At 44.7% G+C, this 21055-nt stretch overlaps 1 long non-coding RNA gene across 1 annotated transcript; it reads left to right on the plus strand.

The window, feature by feature from the left end:
• Positions 1 to 4706: 4706 nt before the first annotated feature.
• On the plus strand, positions 4707 to 19274 carry LOC128351450 (uncharacterized). The gene is made up of 4 exons (XR_008319780.1): positions 4707 to 8974; positions 11333 to 11694; positions 14601 to 14701; positions 18023 to 19274. It is a non-coding gene; the product is annotated as an uncharacterized LOC128351450 (long non-coding RNA).
• The last annotated feature ends 1781 nt before the right edge of the window (positions 19275 to 21055 follow it).

Raw genomic sequence — 21055 nt, forward strand, 5'->3', positions numbered from 1 at the left:
GTAGGAAATGCTTCTGCTCTCTGAACATAGTTAGAAAGACTGCTAGCTAGCAGTGATCTTAAAGCATGTGCCCAGTTTCTTAATGCTTTATAAAAAGGACATAAGGATAGGATCCTGAACTGAACCTTGTTTTACTTAAGTGAAGCAGCTGCCCAGCCACTGCTGTTCTGAGGTATCTGCTGGTGTTCTGATACCGAGTGCTCTGAGCTCCTTATGAGGTTTCATCTGCTTCATTAGAGCTTTCCTCTAAACTGTCAGCAGCCCCCAGCTCTGGGGAAGCGTTCTGTTCGGCAACTGGGCAGGAGTTTCCTGTCATTTCCATAAGATTAAAAGAATCTTTTGGTTGGGGCTGTTGTGGAAGGAAAGCCCTGACACTTTGGCTAAAGGAACTCAAGTAGGTTGAGATTAACCTGGCCAGTAGCAGATTGTGCAGTTAAATTGATTTCAATGAGCTTGATTCGCAGGTAAGCTTGTGGGATTTAAGTTATTTACTGAGTACTTTTGAAATCCTGTGCTAGGATCTTGATTTTCAAATGCATTATGTTCCCTTTATAGGGTCACCATAAATCTATGGATATAAATCTTATACTTACAGTCTTCTAAATGAAGTGGTTTATAACCACTCTATTAGACACGGTGCTGATGAATAGCTGTTTTTCTACTGTCATTGTGCTACTACTGGCAGCAGATCATAAACAGAGACGCAGAGACTTGGTGAGCTTATTGCTAATGTGTTTTCTTGCTCAGTTTTTATTTAGTGAAATGTCCATGCTACTACTAGCAACAGATACACAGAAGTGGGAATAGTAGTTGAGCTCTGAATGAAAGCTAAACAAAAGAGGTTTTTTTATGAAGTGTCTGATGCCAGAAGACTGAGAGTGTCATTGGAAATGGTTTTGCAGGAGAGGTTACTGTGAGGCATGCAATATTGGGTCACTACTGCATATTTTATCTTGTTTTGTACAATTACTTGCAGAAGGGTGATAATTAGAAGACTAAATAATCTGCAGTTAAATTATCGTTCAAAAGAGCAAGCAATGGTCCATCCTGTATGTTTCCCTCACTGGTTATTAGCTACTTTAAAATAGGTGTTGTACAATCAAATTAAAGTGCCAAAAGCATTTGAGAAATTTTAGGGCTTGTTTTTTTTAATCCACAAATTAGGTTCACAGAAAGTTTACATCCTCTGATTAGGTGTTACTGGGTTTTGAAAAAATTTGCATTTCTGTACCTTACTGCAAAGGTGTGAGATCTGACACTTCCATGATAAAGGCAGGAAGAGGTGAGCATTTCAAGGGGGGAAAATGAGGTTTCCAGCGGTTACGCTGAAAAGAGAATTCTTTTCAGGCTTTTTCTCTTCACCCCACCCCCCTACATAGAACCTGCCCTTATTCTTTGAAATTGCAAAGTAATAGCTGGGCTGTTACTGTACTAGATTGTAAAAAGGGGAGGCACCCCCTCACAAGGAGGATATCTGTTTGATATGCAGTTGGAAACTACTGGAGTCATTAGCACTACACCAGTGGAAGTAGCCAGTGATGCCTGCTACAAATAACTTACATCTGTTAAAAGGGTCTGAGCCAAAGCTTGTTGCTACTCAAAAGTAAAATGCCAAGTGGGGAGGGAGTAGTATTTGCCTTACAGATGATCTGGTGAAATAGTCTACCTAAAAGCAGCAAGTCTGGAGGGGGTGGGTGGGTAAGAGATCATAAAAGAGCAGCCAAATGACCATCAAGTCCAAGCCCTTTGCCTTCACCTGTCATAAGGCAGGACTGCCTATGTATCAGCTCATGCAATGCAGACTCCAGTCTTCTTCAGTAAGATTCTTGCAGATTTATGATAGCTAATTGAACACTGGTTAGCAATGTGATGTTATGACTCAAAACACAATCCAGAGAGAGGGATAATGTGTCCTATGGCACCTTTAAAATGAACACGTGTTGCAGTGTAAGCGTTTGTGGTCCAGAATCTTCATTGTCAGTTAAATATTTTATATATTCTACTTTTAAGCACACCATTCCCACAAGCTAGGTAACAGAATTAAAATCTGCTAAAATACGCAAGCTACAGTGAAAGCAAGTGATTTCCTCTTCTTCCTTCCTGACCGGGCAGTTAATGTTTGATGGCCGGTGGCAGTGGTGGGGCAGTCCAGCTGAAGCAGATCAGACATCTAATGTCTTTACTGGCTTCTCTTTCACTCCCTCATAGAACACTTAGTGTTAAATGTCATGGGGGTGCTGGTGGGGGGTGTTCTGGAAGAACAGGAAACAGTTTAGATATGTATCAATGGATAGAGAGGGAGAAGAGACATTTTTCTTGCCACAAACTGAGGCCAAAAGACCCAGCAGCAAAAGAGGGCTATGGGTGTGTCGTGTTATCATATGTGGGATATAAATAGCTATCATCCGGAGAGCTGTACACTACAGTTTCAGTGGGACAAGCATGGAGAACAGAAACCATAAATGCTGCGGGTTTTTAATAGAATAGAATTTTAATAGACAATAAATAGAAACATTTTTCTCTTGCTAACTTTCAGTTTAGCAGAAACAGCACATACCCCTCCCTCCCTCCCTCCCAGAGCAAAGTCAATTCCATGAGAAAGACCCACACCCTTCACATATGCATTTGTATGTTATCTCAGCCTCATCGGTAACCAGCTTCTACCCAGAATTTTAAAAAGACATTGCAGTTGAGCAACTGTTGCTGCTTTATCCCAGTTTGCCTTGAGGAGTATGTCAATGACAACTACGGATATGATTTTATCTATCTATCTGTCTATCTATCTGATTTCTATACCACCCTTCCAAAAATGGCTCAGGGTGGTTTACACAGAGAAATAATAAATAAATAAGATGGATCCCGGTCCCCAAAGGGCTCACAATCTAAAAAGAAACATAAGATAGACACCAGCAACAGTCACTGGAGGTACTGTGCTGGGGGTGGATAGGGCCAGTTACTCTCCCCCTGCTAAATAAAGAGAATCACCACGTTAAAAGGTGCCTCTTTGCCAAGTTAGCAGGGGTTATATTTATATTTATTATATTTATATATGTCTTATCAACAAAGGCTCTCAAAGTCGTTCACACAGAAAAATAATAAATGAGTACAAAAGCATGCCTTGAGTCATGAACTGGCTCATGACACTCACAGCTATTTGGTCAGGAACAACCAGAGGACAAGTGACTGTGCAGAAAGCTGATTGGCTAGTCACTGTGCCAATCACAAAGCACTACATTTGGCAATTGAGTGGTCTTTGTAGCATTCACAAGTCACTCCTCCCCCACTTTTTTTTCTTTCCAGTTATCCAGTATGCTTATCCTTCAAATATTTATCTGGCACCAAGAAAATGATTTAAAAACAAAACAAACAAACAAAAACCCAACAACAGCACCCCAATCCATGTTTAGGTTTTAGACATATTTTAAAAAATAGTTTTTAATAAAAAAAAGTTTTTAAAATGTCAAAAGCTTGCCTGAAAAGCTATGCAGGAGCTGAAATTAGGTATGTATATCAGAACATACTATATGAAGTATGTATGCAATGCAGTCTTAGTCTGAATCTTACCTTCCCTGCAGACAATCACCAGGACATTGCTGGGCACGGGATTGCGCGTCCAGATGCTCTGCTGCCACCCCTGGCAATGTGGAGGCCAGGATGAGTTTTTCCGACCTCCAGGAATCCCACAATGCACCCTGACAGTGTTCAGTGCATTGTGGGGATCCCCCCAGCATGCAGCACTGGCTGAAAGCAGCAGGTGCTGCACACAGTCAAGTAAAAGAGGTGGGCTGCCTAGGCGGGTTTGCTGTCAGGAGCCCCGAGGCTCCTGGGGGTTCTCATGGGCAGCCCAGAACAGCCCAATTGTTGCTTTAAGACAGGGCCTCAGCCTGCTTAGTAGTTGTTACAGTGCAAGGAGGGATTTAAGGTTTGTTGCTAGGCAGTGAGTTAGTCTGCTGCTAGATGCAGGCCTGGTGATTTGATACTGAGTTCTGTCTCAAATAACCATCTACTAGCCGACCCCGCACAGAGCATCTGTGCGCTCTTTGAGGTTGGTGGTTACCTCTTCTCCCCCACCTTCTGCCCCAGTCTCTGCTTCCGGGCCCATGCGCCTCTCCTCCCCACTGCCACTTCTGCCCCCGCTCTTTCTCCCCTCCTGGGCCTTGCCTCCGCAGCCAGGCCTGGCCCACTGCCACCTCTGGCATCCGCAGCCGGGCATGCTGCAGTGGTGGTGACCAATCCTATTGGGTGTGCCTCAGGCGTGTCTGCCACCCAGCCAATCAGCTGGGCTCTGGGACGCACATTCCAAGGCACACCCTGGAGAATTAATATAATCTATATATTTAATTCTCCTGGGTGTGCCTTGGAATGTGTGTCCCGGCACCCAGCTGATTGGCTGGGCGGCCGAGGCACCTGATTGGTTGAGGCGCACCCAGGAAGATTGGTCGCCATGGCAGCGGTAGGCCCAGCCACGGAGGCAAGGCCCAGGAGCGAGAAAAGCAAGGGGGGGCAGAAGTGGTGGTGGGGCGGAGAGGCGGCTGGGCCTTGCACAGGCCAACTGTGGTCAGGAAGTGGAGACTGGGGCAGAAGGTGGGGGTTGGGGGAGAGGTAACTGCCAGCTCCAAAGAGCGCACAGATGCTGTGGAGGCTAGGCCCAGGAGGGGAGAAAGAAGGGGGGGGGGACAGAAGTGGCTGTGGGGAGGAGAGGCGGATGGGCCCGGAAGCGGAGACTGGGGTAGAAGGTGGGGAAGAAGAGATAACAGCTGGCCCCAAAGAGCGCACAGATGCTCTGTGCGGGATCAGCTGATTGGCTGGGTGGCGGACGTGCCTGATTGGCTGAGGTGCACCCAGAAGGATTGGTTGCCACGGCAGCGGCAGGCCTGGCTGCAGAGGCCAGAGGCAGTGGTAGGCCCAGCCCAGCCACGGAGGCAAGGCCCAGGAAGGGGGGGGGGAGTGGGGGGGCAGTGGTGTGGTGGAGAGGCAGATGCACCTGGAAGTGAAGACTGGAGCAGAAGTTGGGGGTGGGGAGATGCTCTGTGCGGGGTTGGCTAGTATTGTTATTAATAAATGTTCCTTCATTAACCCTTTGGTAATATTACAAAGTAATACAGTGTAGGCCTTGCTATGCAGGCATTCTGTTTCTAGACACATATTAAAAATGGACATTTTATCTCTCCCTAAATGGGATGTCAGAATACCTCCCCCCCCGGAGGAAATGCTACCCCTACACTAGCTAGGCGACTGAAAGTTGGTACACATGTAACCAAAGGCTACTTTAAAATTCTGAAATGGAGATTTCCAGAAGCCTCTCTAGAACAGTGGGCAAGAATTGCAGCACAAAATAATTAATATACCACTAGGCTACCCAGAAAGCTAGAATTTGGTATGCTCATTATTATTATGCATTTAATTTAATTTATATACTGCCTGACTCCAAAGGCTCATAAACCCAAGATACATAGATTAGTTGTTTGTTTACATCTAATAGAACATGAAATTGACCTCATAACAAAGACCACTGTTTCAGCACAGAGCAATGTCAAGCCACTTGTGGGGCAGACATGAGGTCTTTCTCAGAGTCCCCCCAACACATTTAGGGAACATATGAAGGGGCAATGAGACTATGAGCTCTTCCTCATGATCGGAGAAAATGGCTCAAACAGGGTGAGGAGAGGAAGCTTCGAAATGCTCCCCTCCCTCCGCAGACAATGCACTTTTTGTTGCTGGGCGGCCAGATTGGCTGCCCAGATTATTGCCGGCTGCTGCCAGTAACGAAGGTCTGGGTGCCAGGACATTTTGCCCCACTCCCCAGAAGTCTCATTATGCACCGTGCAAGCACACAGTGCATTATGGGGATCCCCCCACTCCCTGAAGCCAGCTGGGAGCCCCGCAGTCTGCCAGCCCTGGACGATTGGTAAAATGGGGTTAGGCGAATGCTTGTTCACCTAACGCCCGTTTAAGAAACTGGCTCCGGAGGTGGGTTTGCTACCACGGCACTGCCAGGATCGGACACAATCCCAGCAGAACACATGCGCAGACAAAGCTGGGCTTCCTTAGCCTGGTTTTGCCTGCGTGTGTGAATAGCTTCTTTGTCTGCTAGCTGTTCCTCCTGACGATGACACTGCCACTGGTCATGTCCCTGGGTGTAGCTATAACTGAACGAAGACGGGGGCAAATGTCCCTGGGCTCCTGAAGGAGAGGGAGGCCTAACCGCTGAGTGACAGCTTGCCCTCTTGCCTCTCTGAAAAAGAAGGCAGGGAGGTGGGTTGAGAGGGGATAGGAAGGGGGCTCATCTTCCATTTTATCCCAGGGTCCACTGTAATCTTGCTATGTGCCTACCTTGATGGCTGAACCCCTGCTAACTGAGCAAAGAGGCACCTTTTATAGTGGCAATTCCCTTATATTTAGCAGGGGGAGAGCAACTGGCCTTATCCAACCCCAGCACAGCATCCCTCCTCCAGTGGCTGTTGCTGATGTCTATGTTTCTTTTTAGATTGTGAGCCCTTTGGGGACAGGGGGCCATCTTATTTATGTATTATTTATTTTTCTATGTAAACTGCTTTGAGAATTTTGTTGAAGAGTGGTATATAAATATTTGTAGTAGTAGTTATCTATTATTTGTTATCTAATATTTGTAGTAGTAGTTATCTAGACCTTGGGTTAGGGCGGTATAAAAATGTGCTAAATAAATAAATAATATATCTCTCCAGCACCTCTCAAATACTGCAGATAGGGGTTTTTCCTGGCTCAGCTAAGACATGGAGATGGGAGTTCATATTCACTCATACTTGTTGAAGAGGGCAGCCCCACCAGAGTTACATTTTGCAAGATTCCTCACAATGTTAAACATCTATTGCTAAAATGTCCAGGGCTGAGAGGATGAGGAAAATTACTCTAGTTCCTTGAAATTTAGAAGGACATGTTAGGCACTGTTCTTTGAGTAACTGAGTAATTCCTCATCATGTCTTCCCATGTTTTTAAAATACTTGGCCAGATTGTCTGAAAACCTAGCCACTTCACTTGCACCATGTGAGCCAGGTTTCATGACTCAGTGAAGCAATGTGTTTGTATGCTTTCTGCATGTTTATGAAAACATGGCTGTCCTCTTTTTAAGACTGAGTCAGAGAGCAAATAGGATGTGCTTGCTGACATAAGGAAGTTCAATGCATTAACTATAGGCTCCAGCTGTCCCTATTTACCAGGGACAGTCCCTGCTTTCTGACATCTCTTCCTGGTCAGGGCCCCATATTTTGTCCCTGTTTTTGCCCTTTGGGAATGCCTTGTTCAGATTTTTTCTTTGTGAACTGTTGGAATTGTCCAATACTTCAGTATTCATCTCCCTCCTTAGAGTCTCTAGAAATTAAATCTCCATTCCATCACGTCTCCATTGCACCTGCATGTAAATGGGTGCAGAGTGTAAGGCACTATACAGTACAAAGCATATAGTGGGTAGGATCCAGTCTTCAGTGATGCGTGTGTGTGTGTGTGTGTGTGTGTGTGTGTGTGTGTGTGTGTGATGTCACAAGTGTATCCCTGTTTTAATCTGCTAAATACTGAAGGGTTTGGGCATATCTCATCTCCTTGAGTAATCTGAAATAATGTGCTCTACATACACTTTATCTCATTTCTATTTGTGGTATGCTAGAATAGTATACATGTCTCCCAGGTTGCTTGGCCCACACAGGAAGCTGCTGTATATTGAATCAGACCATTGATCTATCTAGCTCAGTATTGTACACAGACTGGCAGCAGCCCTATCTTGGAGAAGCCAGGGAGGGAACTTGAAAAACCTTCTGCTCTTCCCAGAGCGGCTCCATCCCGCTTCTACACATTCACAGGCATGTCCCTATTTGATTGGTGAAATGTTGGAGGGAATGCATTAACTGAGTAGAAACTTAAAGATGGTTTTTTGGAACATAATCTAGCGTAGGGCTGCACAACTTAACTTCAGCTCTCCTGCAGATGCTGGACTACAGCTTCTATCATCCCTGACTAGCGTCGTGTAGTGGTTAGAGTGCTGGACCAGGACCGGGGAGACCTGAGTTCAAATCCCCATTCAGCCATGATACTAGCTGGGTGACTCTGGGCCAGCTGCTTCTCTCTCAGCCTAACCTACTTCACAGGGTTGTTGTGAAAGAGAAACTTAAGTATGTAGTACATCGCTCTGGGCTCCTTGGAGGAAGAGCGGGATATAAATGGAAAATAATATAATAATAATAATAATAATATTGGATACTGTGACTGGTGATGAATCAGAGTTGTAGTCCAAGAACAGTTGGAGGGCCAAAATTGTGCAGCCCTGATGTAGTGCATAGTGCAAGAAGGCCAGGATGCTGCTATGCTATGACATCTCTGCTCTACCTTCCTATCTAACCACCTTTGCAGAGTGCCAGCTTTTCTTACTAGTACTACTACGAAGAATTTTTTTAATATACCACTCTTCAACCAAAGTTCTCAAAGTGGTTCACATAGAAAAACAAACAATACATAAATAAGATGGACCCCTGTCCCCAAAGGGCTCACAATCTAAGTTACAAAGGTGGTGGTGATACAGAACAGAAAACTGTATACCCAAAAGGGATGTGAGTTTACTGGCTCTGTACCTCTCAGCAGCCCTTGTACGCTTCTCACACAGGTGTGGAAAGCTCTGTGGGAGTGATGCACTGTGTTGTTACTGCTGTGCTTGGCTCCCATGGGAATGCTGGGACCCAGGAGATAGTGAAACAAGGTATGGCAAAGGAACCTTTTCAAATAGGCTGTTGGCCCAGTTTATCCAATTCATTCATTTCAGGAAAAAGGGAGCCTAGTTCTTATAAGCATGGGAAATTAGTATGAGTTTTAATAAAAATGCAGAGCTTTACTGCATAAATATACTTCCAAGGGCTGCACTGCACATTTGAACGGCTTCTCTGTTTACTTTGCCTACAGCAGCTACCTCTGAACTGCAAGTTAGAGAACTGGGGGAAAGATCAGAGCCTTGGTGAGATTAATTCTTTCAGTAACTGATTGGACTTGCCTGATCGATATCCTGTCCAGTTTGTAATCCCTTTCTAGCAAGTTGTTGCTTTTACCCAGTGTGCCAGAAAATTGACCTTTGGTTTCCAGGAAGGCAAGCAACTCATCCTATATATCTTTCATTCTCACATTAGGCACAACACAGCACATTTCAAGACCTATGCTCTAGCAGTGTGGGCAGCAAAGAAGCGGTTCTTTTCTGCCTGCATTGCTTCTGCAAATTCATGTCCAGCTGAGCTGTCTAGAGTTGTGAGGGGACTAACATGTATCCCCTTCCCCTTGAATTTAAACTTGGAACCATTGGTAACTTGCTGTGACAGTTTTAATGACTTTTTTGCAGATAAAATCTCAGGCCAGGTTGGATTCCACAGCTACTGCAGAGTCTACTGTGGAGGTGTCCAACAACTCCTCTTATGGGATTAGATTGGATTATTTTCAGTTTGTAACTCCTGAGGCGGTGGACAAACTGCTTAGGACTGTGCACCCTACAACCTGTTCTCTTGACCCTTGCCCAATTTGGCTTATCTCATCTGATAATTATAGAGAGGGTCTGGTAAATATTACAAATGCTTCTCTGAGGGAGGGCAAGATGCCTCCTTGTCTTAAGGAAGCTATTATTAGACTACTTTTGAAGAAACCTGCATTGGATCCCTCAGAATTAGCTAATTACAGTCCTGTTTCCAAACTTCCATGGCTGGGCAAGGTGACTGAGTGGGTGGTGGCCTCTCAGCTCCCGGCAGTTTTGGATGATGCAGATTATCTAGATCCATTTCAAACTGGCTTCCGTGCAGGCTATGGGGTTGAGACTGCCATGATCAGCCTGATGGATGATCTCCAACTGGCTATCGACAGAGGGAGTGTGACTCTCCTGATCCTTTTGGTTCTCTCTGCGGCTTTTGATACCATCGACCATGGTATCCTTCTGGACTGCCTGAGGGAGGTGGCATTGGATGGCCCTGTGTTACAGTGGTTCTGTTCCTACCTCTCTGGTAGATTCCAGATAGTGTCACTTGGAGACTTGTTCTGCAAAGCAGTAACTAAATTGTGGAGAAGATCCACAAGGCTCCATACTGCTGCCAATGCTTTTTAACATCTACATGAAACCGCTGGCAGAGATCATCAGGAGGTTTCGTGCTGGGTGTTATCAATATGCTGATGACACCCAGATTTATTTCTCCATGTCAGCCTCATCAGGAAATAACATAACTTCTCTAAATGCCTGCTTGGAGGCAGTAATGGGCTGGATGAGGGATAACAACTGAAGTTGAATCCAAATAAGACAAGGTACTGACTGTGGAAGGTTGGGACCTGAGATGGTTTAGATCTGCCTGTTCTGAAAGGGGTTACCCTCCCCCTGAAAGATTAGGTACATAGCTTGGGAGTGCTCCAGGCCCCAAAGCTCTCCCTGGTTTCTCAGGTTGAGGCAGTGGCCAGGAGTGCTTTTTATCAGCTTTGACTGATACAACAGCTATATCCATTTCTGGAGATAAATGACCTTAAAACAGTGGTACATATGCCGGTAACCTCCAAGCTTGACTACTGTAATGTGCTCTATGTGGGGCTTCCTTTGTATGTAGTTCGGAAACTACAATTGGTACAGAATGCAGCAGCCAGATTGGTTTCTGGAACAACACGAAGGGACCACATAACACCAGTTTTAAGGGAAATGCACTGGCTGCCAATATGTTTCGAGGTGAAATACAAAGTGCTGGTTCTTACCTATAAAGCCCTTAACGGCTTAGGTCTAGGCTATTTAAGAGAGCACCTCCTTTGTCATGAACCCTTCTGCCTGTTATTATCTTCTGGAGAGGTCTGGTTACGGTTGCCACCGGATCCTTTGGTGGCAACCCAGGACCGGGCTTTCTCTGTGGCTGCCCCAGAGCTTTGGAATATGCTCCCTGCTGACAAAATCATAAGAACAGCCCTGCTGGATCAGGCCCAAGGCCCATCTAGTCCAGCATCCTGTTTCGCACAGTGGCCCACCAGATGCCACTGGAAGCCTACAGGCAGGAGTTGAGGGCATGCCCTCTCTCCTGCTGTTACTTCCCTGCAACTGGTACTCAGAGGCATCCTGCCACTGAGGCTGGAGGTAGCCTATAGCCCCCCAACTAGTAGCTGTTGATAGACCTCTCCTCCATGAAGTTATTCAAACCCCTCTTAAAGCCATCCAGGCTGTTGGCTGTCACCACATCTTGTGGCAGAGAATTCCACAAGTGGATTATGCGTTGTGTGAAAAAGTACTTCCGTTTGTTGGTCCTAGATTTCCCTGCATTCAGTTTCATGGAATAACCCCTGGTTAATCATCTTCTCTGTTTGTTTTCAGGAAGACCCTCAAGACTCACCTGTTCTCACAGGCATTTAATTAGAATTAATTTGAATAATTTGTTTTAATAATTGTTCTATACTGCTGTTTTAATTTGTTTTATGCTACTGTTTTAATTGTTTCATGTATTTTAATCTGTGCTGATTTTTAAATATTCTTTGAAATTTTGTACACCGCCAAGAGATGTACATATCAGGTGGTATAAAAATATGATAAATAAATATATTAGTTGCCATCTTTTTGTTTTCCCCCTTCACAGGCAGCAGTTCAGCAGGTAAAGCAGGCATGGGGAAAGTATTGCCTATTGAATTTTCTGTCAGTTATGTAGCTGATAAAGCAATGTGAGCCCTGCTAGAAAAAAGGTTTGCAAACTTTAAAATGATATCCAAATGCCACAATTCTAGTGATATATGCACTCACAAAAATGACACATGACTTTAAAGATTTTGGGTAATTTTGGTGGGACCTAATAATTTTGGGTAATTTTGGTGAGAATCTCCCCCCCCCCCGCATGGCTCAAGATGGCTATCTTCAATTTTAATGTATTAAAAACGGGAAGCAGTTCTGTTTTGCTGCAGTCCAAACTATTTTTTATAACATTTATATCCCACTCTTCTCTCTCTCTCTCTCTCTCTCTCTCTCTCTCTCTTACATACACATATCTTGGCAAAGTGTTTTCATCTACTTATTATAAGTAGCTATATGTTCCCAACTCAGCTTGATTTTTTTTAACACTCACTCTAGCCTGGTCCAACATATCAGACTGGGTGAACATGTGAGATATCAGTAAATTTCAGTGTCTATGAGGAAAATTATTCATAGTCGTCCCAGGACAAATAAAGCATTGCTTAACTTGTCCTTTTAATTTCAATGGGACTATGTTGAGCAATTGTCTTCATGTCAGCTAGTAAAATCCATACAGTGGCTCACAATTCTGTTCTTGTATGCTGGGAGTGGCTATAATTCCACAATTTATGAAAACCTCTGAATTAAAAGATCACTAGGATTTGATCTGTGCACACATTAACACATGTTTGGGTTCTGTTTTTTCATTTTGCAAAATGACAAAGCACAGTGTCAGCAAAGCCTTATTAATCTTTTAAAGCACACTCTGTATCAAGTGTGTCAGATATAATAGACTACTTCTGAAGTACACGAAGTTCAGACACATGGCTGGCTTTATATTGCATTTGCAGGACAACTATGTCTGGGTTTCGTTACTATGTCCCTTTAGGTCTAGAACCCTTCAAAGGCTACACATAGCATGATTGTTCAATGACTTCCTGAGCATTTGGACCCTTTGATCATGTCAAATGCATTCAACAAAGACTCTTACCTGTAAATATGCTGTTGTCAGCCTAATTGAGTAAAAGTTAACACCATAAAGTTCACAGCCTCCACACAGCCTAAATTAGGTGACAAAAGCAGCAAATCCTCTAGGGCTCAACAGTGTATGGCAACCTGAAATGCAGTTACTCTGGAGTAAGTTCCATTTGATTGCATGTGAGGATGCTAAACACTGCAGCCTGCAGTTCTACAACTCAACTGATATCTGCCAGTCCTTTTATCACAACAAACAAGTACAAATTATTTATTTTGAAAACAAATAAGAGGCACTGACATTTCAAGGAATTAAATGATTTTTTCTGAGCATCTATAATGTTTGTGAGGAAAAAAGTTAATTAACCTGTCTCCCACACTGAGCTAATTTTAAGCAATGTTCAAAAATCAAAATCAAAATCTGTGTTCAAGTGTTATTGCTACATAATTTCAGAACAATTCGATATCCAAAAAAGGAAGATGACAAGGAATGAACATTTCTGTCACAGACTGTGAGCATTCATATGCTCACAAATTATGCAAATTATATCATAGGAACATAGGAAGCTGCTATATACTGAGTCAGACCATTGGTCTATCTAGCTCAGTATTGTCTTCACAGACTGGCAGCGGCTTCTCCAAGGTTGCAGGCAGGAATCTCTCTCAGCCCCCCTAACTTGGAGAAGCCAGGGAGGGAACTTGAAACCTTCTGCTCTTCCCAGAGCGGCTCCATCCCCTCAGGGGAACATCTTACAGTGCTTACACCTCCAGTCTCCCTTTCATATGCAACCAGGGCAGACCCTGCTTAGCTAAGGGGACAAGTCATGCTTGCTACCACAAGACCAGCTCTCCTCTCCAAAGACACAAAAAAGACACTTATGTTGAGCTCCAAGTTACTTTTGTACAAAAGTATACTCAGACTGACAGGAATTATTCTATATGTTGCCTGTGATCTGTGCATACTCTAGTTGGAATTTCTGCATATTTATTCAGAAGACTATGAATTATTACTAGACCAGCTATAAGCTACCTCCAGATGCAGAGACAAGGATGCCTCTGAAGACCAGTTGCAGGGGGAGCAACAGCAGATGAAGGGACATGGCTTCAGCTCCTGCCTGTGGGCTTCCCAGAGGCATCTGATGGGCCACTGTGGGAAATAGAATGCTGGACTAGATAAGCCTTGGGCCTGATCCAGCAAGGTTTTTCATATGGGCTAATCATCTAGGAAAATATTCCCAATTAACAGTGTACAGGATTGCAGTCTTGCTTGGATGTAAGCTCCATTTAAATCACTGGAACACAATTATCTCAATCCTAAACAAATTTACTTGTAAGTAACTGATAAACTCATAGTTGTGGAAACCAGGTATGCAGCAAGCTGTGTGGCACTAGCTACTCCATGACCGGTGTTCCCATTTCTCTCTTATCATCACTGTCCTGCTGACAGGAGAAGGAAAGTAGTCTTTGAACTGGTTGACACTGAGGCACATTACTCAAAGTAGTCCAATTAAATTAAAAGGACAATTTAGGCAACATCCTTTTAATTCAGGGGTGTAGCTATAATTGAGCAGGTGGGTTCCAAGAACCTGGGCCCTCAAACTCCTGAGGGCCCCCCCCGACTCCACCCCTTCCTATTTTCTTCGTTATCTCCCTCACTCTGAGGGGTCACTGGGGAGGGGGCGAACATGGTCCCCCTCTCCTCTAGATACACCCATTTTAATTGCAATGGGACTAAGTAATTTTCCTTGTATCAACCACTATGTCTTGTAGAGAAGAACATGTATCCCCCCACCCCTTATGCATGTGAAAAGAATGCTGAAGAGAAAAGAATCTCTTCAGAAGCCTATTGGGGGAGATCTTCAAACAGAAATCTGTTTGCAGCAACAAATAGGTTATTGTGATATGAGATTTTCATTGGCAACATTTCTTCTGCTGTATTGTTAAACAGAACTAGAATGAGGAAACAACATTAAAGGGATAAGATGATCGTGTTCTCACACAACATTTGTGGCTGTGCACCAAACATTTCTAAAGTGGTCACCTAAAAATGTGAGTTGCAATGGTGGGAAATGTACATATCATACAGGTACACTAGTCAGAAAGTCAGGATTGGCTGACATGATGGTCAACCTGAGATTACTCTGTGTAATGACGCTAAAAGAACACATTGACACACACAGAACTGTTGTCTTACCCATATAGTTCAACAAACAATAAGACTCAAGTCCAGAAAGCTATCTGTATAGCCTCTAGTACAGTACAATGTGGCAGTATTTCTTCTGTAATTCTTTTGGAATTTTATGCTATACTATCTGAAAAGGCTTAGGACATAACTGAAACCAGCTTACAAAAATAAACTCTAAAAATGTGTGAAAAATTAGTAGGTTGGCTTTGTCCAGGAGCCTTATGCCTATTCTAATCCTCGACTTGGAAACTAAATTGCTTTAGTCCCTTATGTGTGGCATTATTCCTGAATTCAGATGTTGCTCCCAATGACTTTTAAAAGATGTGGAATGTGCCTTTATTTCCTTGGCATCAACGCAACTCTTTAATAGGTGGCACCTAGCATACAGTGCAAGCCTTGCAGCTTTAAAAACTAAAATCAAATGGTTCCATTGTTGTTGGGGTTTTTGCGAAGTGGGAGGTGGAGTTTCAGAGAAGTTTGGATTTTTGCCTGGGATGGGAATCGGATGCAGGCGCAAGGAGCCAGCACTCTACTTGCCAAGAGAATGTCTGTGCAGAGCAGATGGGGGCATGTGGCCTTCAGCACACAATACCAGCAAGCCGCACCGAGTGAGATAATAGAGACGGAACAAAACCGTCTCAGAAAGCAACTGCCACATACATGGCTCCAGCTGCTGCTTTGGAAAAGCCTCAGCATCCTCTTTATGTTGCATCATCCCCCCAGTTTTTAATGTTACAGAATACTTAAGGGGGGCGGGGAACCAAAACACACACAGAACTTCAAATGGGATTTTCGTTTTCAGTTCTAGCTATGGTGCTGCCTAATCAGAGGATTGAGTGAGCAGGATTCCATGTGAAACAAAAGTGTTTATTAATGCAAATCTAATTTCCTTGAACTGCCTTTCCCCCTCCTTCTAGATTAAAAGTAAAAAGAGACGAGAGGCATAATCCACTGGCATCTTCTGCATGAAGCCCACTGAAATGAATGGGAGTTGCACAGCATCACAAATGGCTGATTATTTGATGCCAGTGGTCTGTGCTTAAGGAGTCTCTTTTTTGTGTATCCCCCCCCCCAAATTTTGCAAGGTTTTATACTAACAAAAGATGACATAGGACTCCTCCCCCCTGCTCTTTCTTTGAGACTCAGGATCAGTAAAACAGTAGCAGCAATTAATTTTGCCGTCCAGCTTCCTGAAGTCAGTTGCAGAATAGAAAACTTGGGTGCTTCCAAATGAAGCCATCTGCTCCCAATTCATTTATCATTCGTGGCAACTGCCATTCCTCCCAGTGGCTACTGCAAGAAGCATCACTGAAATAATAGCTAGCTAAAGGCATGCAGTTAGGCAAACAATACACACACCTTGAAGTTGGAAGTAAATGTGTGTTAGGGAGGAAACCCAAAGGCCATTCCATGGTAATAATTCTGTAGCACCACATAACCAATTTTGCCAGCCTTGCAAATGATTTAAAACCACAGGTCTAGCTAAAAGGCTTGGGTGAAAAAAGTGTGTCTTTGAAGACTTCTTAAAATTTGTCAGAGGCCTAAGCTATTTACGGCTTTATAGGTTATAACCAGCACTTTGTATTTTGCCTGCAAACTTATTGGTAGCCAGTGTAGTTCTTTCAGTACAGGAATAATATGGTCTCCTGGAGACCAACCTGGCTGCCACATTCTGTACCAAGTGCAGTTTCCAGACTATGTACAAAGGCAGCCCCACATAGAGTGCATTGCAGTAGTCAGGTCTGGAGATTACCAGTATATGTACTACTGTTTTGAGGTCGTTTATCTTCAGAAATGGACACTGCTGGTGTTTCAGCAAAAGCTGATAGAAAACACCTCTGGTCACCACCTCAATCTGGGAAACCAGAGAAAGGTTTCGGTCCAGAAGCACTCCCAGACTGCATACCTGTTCTTTCTGGGGAAGTGCAATCCCATTCAGAACCAGCAAATCAAAATAGCTGCCTGAGTTCCGACCCCGCACAATAAGTACCCCCGTCTTATCTGGATTCAGTATCAGTTTATCTCTCATCCACCCCAGCACCACCTCCAGGCAGGCATTTAGGGAGGTTATGCCGCCTTCTGATAATGTTCATGGAGCAATAGATTTAGATGTCATCAGCATACTGATAACACCCTGCACCAAATCTCTTGATGATCTCTCCTAACAGTTTCATGTAGATGTTAAAAAGCATTAGAGATTGTATGGAGCCCTAGGGGACACCATATAAAAGTTCATGTTTTGAAGAGCGACAGCCTCCAAGTGACACCATCTGGAATCTGCCCAAGAAGTAGGAGCGGAACCACTGCAAAGCAGTGCCTCCGACTCCCAACCCCCTCAGATGGTCCAGAAGGATACTATGGTCAATAGTATCAACAGTCATTGAGATAGCCAAAAGGACCAACAGTCACAGTTCCTCGGTCAATTCCATTAGGCAGACTAAGGCAGTCTCCACTCCATAGCCTGCCCCAAAACCAATCTGAAATGGGTCTAGATAATCAGTTTCCGCCAGGACTGTCTGGAGCCGAGGGGCCACCACCCTCTCAATTACCTTGCTGAACCATGGAAGGTTGGAGACAGTCCTATAGTTGCTTAACTCTGAGGAAACGAAGTTGTTTAGCTTCTTCAGAAGATTTTTAATAGTTACCTTCTTAAGACAGGAAAGCATCCATTCATAATCTCTACCAGGCCTTCTACAACACCACCACCCTGCCAGATAATACAAGCCAGGTCAGACAAGGATCAAGAGAACAGGTGGTAGGCCACACCATTCCAAAAAGCTTGTCCACATCAACAACAGTCACAAACTGAAACTGATCCAGCCTAACCATATAAGAGGAGTTGCTGGACACCTCTGCATTAGACTCTGCAATAATTGTGGGGTCTGAGTCTAAGTTGGTCTGAATGTAAGAGATTTTATCCATAAAAAATATTAAAAGCATCACAGTGGGTAACTGATGGTTCCAAATTCTGATTCAAGGGACGAGGAGCATATCCTAGCCCTCTCACAACCCTAAACTCCTCCACTAGACGTGAGCTTGTGGATGCAATACAGACAGAAATGAATCACTTCTTTGCCACATGTATTGCCTGAACGTAGGTCTTCAAATGTACTCTATGTTGTAACTGGTCAGGTTCTAATCCAGTCTTTCTCCACTTGTGCTCTACTCTGCTTTTGCCACTTCAGCTCCCGTAGTTCTTCTGTATACCAAGAGGCCATTTTTGAAGTGGGCCAGAGGACATTTAGGAGCAATCATGTCTACTGTCCTGGTGAGTTTGCTGTTCCAGTTCTCCACCAGGTCATCAACAGAATCACTGGCAGAGCCAACACTAAATCCTTCCAAGGCTTCTTGGAATCCTATTGAGACGTAATTGTGAGTCCAACCATTACCAGATGGTGGTCCATCCACGACAATGGGGAAATCACAGGAGTTCCAATGAACACCCATGGACCGCCACTCTGATCAGATTAAAAGACCAGAACAAGTGTGTAACCAGCAGCATGCATCGGTCCCAAGACCACTTGGGATAGGTCCTTAGTTGTCATGGCCGCTATGAACTCCTGAGCCACCCTGGACCAGCCTGGTGAACATTGGTCCCCCCTCCCCACCATAAGCTGGGAAACTCCAATGCCAAGACCAAGTCTGACAACTCAGGGCTACTGAATTGGGCAGTGGGATGATCAGTACACCAACAGAAGTCCCAAACCATCCCTGGTCCCCAAACTTAAGTACACACATTCCATATGATCAGACACTGACATGGATCCTGGTAAGGGAGATTTAAAAAAAAGAAAAAGAAAAAAGACTACAGCCACTCCACCTCCTTGCCCACATTCTCTAGCCTGCTCAACAGAGTACTCTGGAGGGAGAAGCGGAGACTAGACTGGACCACCAGCTTCCCCCAACCAAGTAGCTGTGATACAACACAGTCGGCCTCTTCATCCATAATCAGATCATTAATGATTTCTGATTTATTCTGGATCAAACTGGCATCACAGAAGGAGCAAGGTGGGTATTTGGGTTAGGGTAGTTGGCACTACCACTGTGGGTAGTTGGCACTGCTCCCCAAGGTCAAAGAGCTGGCAGGGCAGCCAGAAGGGAAAACGGCTGTTAGATTTCTGATTTCCCTTCTCCTGGAACTGCCTGCTGACTTGCCAACGTTACTACTTCTATTCCCACCACCATCACCAGAATAGCCGCCCAGCTGTCAATGGACAGACCCCCCATTTCGACAAACCTAGAAACATTATTTACTAGCTTCACCCAAGACTCAATAAAAACTACCCAGGTAGTACCTTCAGCTCTTACAACAGCCGTTAAAAAAGAAGCAGCAAAAAAACCCCTCTGCCCCAGCCCTCAGTCCCACACCAAAGTCCTGGACCTGAAGTCTGGCCACCTTTGGTGGCCTCCTCCCGCTGTTCCTCTAGAGCAGCCACCTTCTTTATAAGCTTTCCAAACCCAGGGTCTCTCCTTTCATAAGAGACTCTGAGGCAGGGCTGGTGTAATTAATGCCCACAGGTGCCCGCTCCCAGGCAATCAGGAAGGAAGGCCACAAGTCTATCAAACAGCAGAGCAAGAGTCAAGCTGGTTGTCAAGCTGTCCAGACCGAGCAAAAGGGGTGGGAGGCTGCAATAAATCTTCCAGTCCATGCAAGGGAGATGAACTGGCAAAGTCAAAGCCTCTTAACTTACTCCCCTCCGGTCTTCTACAATGTTGTAGTAGTTGGGGTTCCTGAACCAAGGGCAGAGACCCTATTTTTTCTACCGCTTTGAAAGCTGGTGGTGTGTCAGTGACAGCTGTGCACCAGAGAAACTGATGGCAGACCTCCAGAAGTTGCTTACCCTTGTCCCCCACTCCACTCAGTCCCTTCCTTGTCTGTGCTCACATTTTCATGGAAGGAAGGAAGGAAGGGAGGGATGCAACTGGGTAGCTCACCTCCATCTCCTCCTCCTGGGCAATGGTTAGACAGAGAAGCAAGAAAGGTGGGCAGGAAGCAATGTGTGGGTTGGGAATGGGCCAGGTACTCTCCCTCTTGCCATCACTGCACAACCTCCAAGTCTGAAGGAGAAGGAGCCAAAGCAGTGGCAGTGGTGGAGGGAGCCTCTTGGAGAGGAGGAGCATCAGCCAATTCCTTGGCAACCTCAGATAGAACAGTAACTGCCACCAGGCCTGCCAGCCTCAATGACAATGTGAGCCTGAGCCACCACTGTCACCTCTCTAGCCCACCCATCAGCAACTGTCTAGCAGAGCCTCCTTTCCCACAGCTAGTGTTGTACAGTTGAAACAAGGTGGCAACTTACAAACGTCTTAATCGCCATTCATCTTAACTCAGAGCAACTTGGTCAAGAATTGCCTGTATTGTCACAGAGAGCAGGAGAAAACAGCAAGTGGCTTGTCAAAGACAGCTGTGTTGAAATACTAAAATTGGGTGCAGGGACCAGTGACTTTGACATGTTTGTGTTGTCTGTTACAGGATTCTGGTGTGCAATTAGGTTGACTGAAAGGCCAAATTTATCGTCACTATTTAATTGTGCAGCTTCTTCTACTTTATGCTTCTTGCAGCTCTGCAAGCCCTTTACCCTGTGGATCTCTCCCCCACCCTGAAATATTGCACCACACACAGTCGGAATTCCAGCTGCAAGAAGCCAAAAGGGGGGGATGAGAAAAGGCATAGAATGGTTACACCCCACATTCCTTGTTGTAGTAGTCAGCATCTGGATGTTCATGAACCAAATTCAGCTTTTTGATAGCCCACTAAGTAATGCCATCCTACCTAGAATGCTTATCTGTCTAGCATTTATTTTTCTTCTTCTTCCTTGTCCCATCTTCTCCCCTTCTCCTTTAATTTGTCTTCATCCATGATAGGAACAATTATTTACTGGAGGTAGCACTTGTGACTTTCCTGGTAGTTCTAGACTTCCAGAAAGTAAGTGACAGGAAGCCAGAGAGACCTGGCTCAATAATAAAAGACCGAAAGCCAGTGTGAAGTGGTTAATGTGCTACACTTAGGAACATAGGAAACTGCCATATACTGAGTCAGACCTAGCTCAGTATTGTTTTCACAAACTGGCAGCGGCTTCTCCAAGGTTGCAGGCAGGAATCTCCCTCAGCCCTATCTTGGAGAAGCCAGGGAGGGAACTTGAAACCTTCTGCTCTTCCCAGAGTGGCTTCATCCCCTGAGGGGAATATCTTGCAGTGCTCACACATCCAGTCTCTCT

This window comes from Hemicordylus capensis, chromosome 3, assembly GCF_027244095.1.
Source record: "Hemicordylus capensis ecotype Gifberg chromosome 3, rHemCap1.1.pri, whole genome shotgun sequence".
NCBI lineage: Eukaryota > Metazoa > Chordata > Lepidosauria > Squamata > Cordylidae > Hemicordylus > Hemicordylus capensis.